Source organism: Olea europaea, chromosome 23, assembly GCF_002742605.1.
Source record: "Olea europaea var. sylvestris chromosome 23, O_europaea_v1, whole genome shotgun sequence".
Taxonomy (NCBI): Eukaryota; Viridiplantae; Streptophyta; class Magnoliopsida; order Lamiales; family Oleaceae; genus Olea; species Olea europaea.
The window spans coordinates 10280542-10286509 of NC_036259.1; the positions used below are offsets into that span (position 1 = coordinate 10280542).

Sequence of the window (5968 nt, forward strand, 5' to 3'; positions counted from 1 at the left end):
TTTCATGATGACTTTGAGTTTGCTCGTTTTTGGCAAATCACTAGTCTAATTTGATTGGAGCCGAGCCAAGGAATAAAACTCAGCGCCTTCGGCCCTGACTCCAGACCAATTTCGGGCAAAATCCATCGTTTAGGCCCTCGTTTAATCGTTTTTGCTATTTATGGTAATTTTCATTTTTACAATATCTCTTTCCATGAAATTCGGATTTAGATTCCGTTTGTTGGAGGATGATCCCGAAAATAAGTATTTTCCATTTTAGTAATTATCTCATATTTTCCATTTTTGGAAAAAAATATCTTTATTTTATTTTATTTTATTTTTCGGATTTTCCTAGGTTTTTTCTATTTAATCAGTTGTAAGCCCTTAGAGGCAGTAGTTCTTGAATTCAATAAAATCTTCCTTGAGAGTTTTCTCAATTTGTGATTGTTCATCTTCCCTATAATATTTCCGCTACGTCAGTAAATCCGACCTTTTTAGTATCACTGACATGCCCAACATTGATAGGCCTCTCTCTGGTTACGCGTATTTTCTACAAGTCATAGAAGATTGGTGTGGTTTGCCTCAACGATTGTTTTTGTGCTGCTGTGTGATACAGAGACGGTAATTGTTGAAGAAGAAATATCCTCTCTCCAATGGGAGAGTTGATTCTAGTATGGGGGGAAGCTATGATAAACATAAGAAATAACATTGGAACTGCACATTAGGATACGTGCCGTGAGGATATTATTTCGTGACTTTTTTCATTAATAATACGATTTCTTCTTTTTCTTTTTCTTTCTTTCTTTTTTTTTTCTCCTTTTTTTGTGTGTGTTTTGCACATTTAAATTGAGTAGCAGATTGTAAGGATTTGTGATCACAATTGAAGTTATAGGTTGTATGCTGTTAACTATGGACAAACACAATTTGTAATGTGATTCAAACAAATTTTTTGTGATTAGTAAATAAAGTTGGATGCTTTATTTTAACAAAATTATATTATTCGAACTTATATTAATATAGAACGTATTGAATTGTGATAATCTTATATGACCACGAAAAATAAGATTCCACTCGCGTACAAAGAGTCACGTGAATCCTGAGTAATAAAATTTGATTTCAAGTTCGAATTCTTTGATGTGCCAATGAGTTATATGTAATTCATATGATCAATACCTTCTCACTTTCCCAAGTATGTCAAGTTGAAAGTAAAAACAAAAAATGCCATATAAAGTTAAATAAGAATTCAAGTACCACTCTTTCATGTCAAGTGATAAAGTAGAGTTACCACAAGTTTTGGTGCATGACAAAATGACCTATATCTGGGGAGGTTATATTGTCATCACAGTTTTTATTTGTTACACCATATTTTAATTACAATTAAGTTCCTCAATCTTTATTCGTTGTGGCAATTATTCATTACTTTTTTTTTTCATCGGATTCTTATCTTCAACGTTTCATTAATTAGTACATCTCATCTTGACGATGATTTATATTAAACTATTTAGTTTCCATTTTTTGAAATGAGTGAAATATATATATATATATATATATATTTGGACATAAACTATTGTGAAATACAAAAATATTAACTAATAAAAAGTGTGAGTACAAATGCCATGAAAAATCATTAGGGACATAAAATGCTAAAATGAGTAAAGATTGAAAACCTAAAATATAATTAAAATGTGGTATAAGAAATAAAAATTGTGGTGTGAATATATTTATCCTAATAATTATAAGAAAACTAGACTTTCGTTTTAAAAAAAAAAAAAAATGAATTCACTTTTTAACTTCTTTTTGTTTAGGGTTTCTTCATCAGAGCTCTTCGCAGTTGCTTCAAAGATTGCATTTTTGTTGTAAAAGTTACTTCTTTAGTTTCTTAAGCTAATCTTAGATTGAATATTTCTTCTGGGTCTTTGTGGTTTTTCTAGGGTTCTATTCATCACATGGTTTAACATATTCACTCTACAGAGTCCTATAATGCCTCAGTTCAAATCAATTTTCCCCTCCCAGTTGCTATTTGGTTATGCATATAGAGGGAACTGTGATATCAGTTGTAACTTATTTACCATGATTGCATGATAAATATCATTTAGCCTACATTTGACAAATTTATAAATCAATTTATATGGAGGAATATTGAGAAGAATCGCAGTCAGTCATGCATTTTGACCGTTGGAATCCGAAGGTCGTTTCGGCTCCTTAGGCATGGGTGACTTTGTCAAAGGTGGTTTCGGCTCCTTAGGCATGGGTGACTTTGTCAGTCATTCATTTTGACCGTTGCAATCCAAAGAGTTCAACCCCTTTTACGCGTCTATGGAGATTTAATATTTGAAATGAAATCATTTGCTATGTCCTTGGATCGTACGGTCTTAAGTAGACATAGAAGCTTCACCTGCAATGATAAAAACAGCTAATACAAAACTTTCGTCTCAACTGAATCAATTCTTTTGAGGGAAATCACTTTCTGCATGGCTTTCGCAGTTTCAATTACAATGTTTTTTGTCCTGCTGGTTTTATTACCAGTCTCACCCACAGCTCAGCCTTACAGGAATGTTACTTCGGGTTCATCATTAACTGCAAACAATGAAAATTCCACATGGTTATCACCATCTGAAGAATTTGCCTTTGGCTTCCAGCAGATCATTCGTGGAGGTTACTTAATGGCAATCTGGTTCAACGAAATACCCGAAAGAACCATTGTTTGGTCGGCCAATCGCGATAATCTTGTCCAAGAAGGATCAAAAGTTCAACTATCTGCAGATGGAAGGTTTGAACTTAGTGATCCTAGAGGCCAGAAGATATGGTATCGTGCTGGAGTGGCATACGGAGCCATGCTTGACACTGGTAATTTTGTGTTAGCAAATACCAACTCAGATGTTTTGTGGCAGAGTTTTGATGAGCCAACTGATACATTATTACCAACACAGTCACTGAATATAGATGGCAAACTTGTTTCCAGCTTCTCTAAATCAAACTTTTCGAGAGGAAGATTCATCTTCACATTACAAGATGGAAATCTTGTGTCTTACGCCAGAAATTTAGCCATTGACAAAGCAAATTTTTCTTATTGGTCAACGAAAACTGTGGATAGTGGCTTCAAGGTGATCTTCAATCAGTCGGGCAACGTCTTTCTTGAAGGAAGAAATGGAAGTGTCCTCAATTTATTGTCTCCAAGGGCTACCTCGACTAGTCAGTTTTACCAGAGAGCAATACTGGAATATGATGGGGTTCTAAGACTTTATGTCCACCCTAAGTCTGCTAATTCATCAGGTGGTAGAGCAGTGGGGTGGTCTACTATGGACTTCATACCTCAGAATATATGCGGGATCTTATCGCAAAATTCAGGTGGCGTTACTTGTGGTTTCAATAGTCTCTGCTCATTGGGAACTGATCAAATAGCAAAGTGTGAGTGCCCTTTTGGTTACTCTTTCATAGATCCAAGTGATAGCAGGAGTGATTGCAGACCAAATTTCACTCCAGAAAGTTGCAATGGAGAGGGACGTGAAACTGACCTTTTTAGTATCATTGACAAGCCCAACGCAGATTGGCCTTACTCCGATTATGCTGCTTTTGGGCAAGTCTCAGAAGATTGGTGTCGACAGGTTTGCCTCGATGATTGTTATTGTACTGCTGCGAGATATGAAAAAGGTAATTGTTATAAGAAGAGATTTCCTCTTGCCAATGGGAAGATCGATGCTAACGCAGGGGGGAAAGTTTTTATAAAAATAAGAAATAGCAATGCAACAGCAGACTCGTCTCCCTCTAAGAAAAGTAAACGATCCATTCTAATCACCACCAGATCAGTTTTCTTAGGCAGTTCCATGTTACTTAATTTTCTCCTACTTTTATCCATCTTCTTGTGTGCTTTCTCCTTCAGTAAACGAAAATCGAAGGGGCTTCAATCATATCAACTTCTTCCGGCTGGTCTGAACATAAGAATATTCAGTTTCAAAGAGCTACAAGAAGCAACAAATGGATTCGTGGAGGAATTAGGCAGGGGTGCTTATTCAACAGTATACAAAGGAACTATTAAGAACGACAATACTGAAACTGTAGTTGCTGTGAAAAAGCTGCATAAGATGGCTACAGAAGGTGAGGAAGAATTTAAAACGGAAGTAAGCTCAATTAGGAGGACTAGTCACAAAAATCTAGTTCAATTGCTGGGATATTGTGATGAGGACCAAAACCAGCTTTTGGTATACGAATTCATGAGCAATGGCTCTCTTGCAAACTTTCTGTTTGAAAATTCAAGGCCCAACTGGTACAAAAGAGTGCAGATTGCAATTGCAACAGCGAGAGGTATTTGCTATTTGCACGACGAATGTAACAATCAAATCATACACTGTGACATTAAGCCTCAAAATGTACTCTTAGATGAATCCTTCACAGCAAAAATATCGGACTTCGGATTAGCCAGCTTTTGAAGGCAGATCAATCAAGAACCACCACGGGAATAAGGGGAACCAAAGGGTATGTCGCTCCAGAATGGTTCAGAAACATGCCAATTACAGTCAAGGTTGATGTTTACAGCTTTGGAATCTTGTTGCTCGAGCTTATCTGTTGCAGACACAAATTCGAACCCAAGGCTGAGTCTGAGAGTGAAAAGATACTTGCTGATTTTGCTTATGATTGTTACAAGGAAGGAACAATACATTTGTTAGGGGCAAACGACGAAGAGGCATTAAACGACGAGAGATTTGACAAGTTTGTGATGATAGCAATTTGGTGCATTCAGGAGGATCCAACATTAAGGCCTACCATGAAGAGAGTGCTACAACTTATGGAAGGATCTGTTGAAGTCCCAGGTCCTCCAGATCCAGCCTCCTCTACCACTTCAATTTAGATGCAATTTCCATTTCCACATGCTCAAGATAATTTCATGTAATGTCTAATAATTGGTTTTCGTATTCAGCATCAAGTATCTATGTCGCTCATTTTTAATCATGTCTAGGTTTAATAAATTCTGCACACCAATAATTTTCTTTTACCTTCCATTGTTAACCTATTTCCACAAGTTAAATGCATCCTTAATCTTCCCTTAGATCTATTTGGGAGTTTTTGAATTAGATCGATACTTTTAACTATTTTTTTGCCATACCCGAGTTTCCTGCGAGCATGCATAAATTTTCCAGCAATACAAGAGTGATATAGTCCCAGAACTAAAGCTTTAAAAAGCTGTTGAATTTTAGGTTTGACTGTAATTAAGAATTTGTTATCATTGATTTTTGCAAATTACAATTTAAGTTCGGATCTGCCCCAGGGATTGTGAGAATATGTCGCTTAATGTAAAATTAGATTCTCAATTGAGCACTCATAAAATGTCACAAAAATTTCGTATGAACTACAAAAAGATAGAAAGTCCTCGTACAAATTTTAGAAGAGGATATTTTATAAAGGTGGTCTCGGTGGCTCCTAAACTTGAAAGTGGTTAAAATATGATGATGTTAATGCTCGATGTATTATATGCAAAGTTTTGTTCTTTGGTTCCTATGTGATTGAGATGTTGTTTCTATAGGAACAAAAATTGGAGACACATACTCATAACCTCAAGTATTAAAGAAAGTGCCTTTTATGAGATATCGTAAATTCGATCGGGCCCGAATTATATTCTGATTACATCTCGAGTTAAACAGTAGCTAATTAATTTTAATTTTTCAATATTTGGTTGTTTGTTATGGCAGTTGGAATATTCCAAGTATAGGAGGAACTTTACTACAATTCCTAAGTTAATATCCTCAACTTTATTTCCTTAAAGTTAGTGCTGATTTCATTATTAGATAGGCATGGTCGATGTTGCCCACAGAATTATTTAATTTAGTTCAATATTTGGAATGAAACGCACAGGGAAGAAAAGATTATTAAAAAATTAATGTATCTGTTGTCTTGTTTTTCTTGTAGTCAAGTTAATTGAATATTTGTCGTCTGCGTAGAGTTGTAAAGGTGGATCCGGCTACTTTGGTCCAAGGTGATTTGGTCAAACCATGCT

The 5968-nt window shown here is 35.6% G+C and overlaps 2 pseudogenes; both read left to right on the forward strand.

Moving 5' to 3' along the window:
- Positions 1-2450: 2450 nt before the first annotated feature.
- On the forward strand, positions 2451-4934 carry LOC111372008 (annotated as a pseudogene).
- Positions 4935-5255: 321 nt separating this feature from the next.
- Positions 5256-5968, forward strand: part of LOC111372009 — a 4368-nt pseudogene continuing 3655 nt past the window's right edge.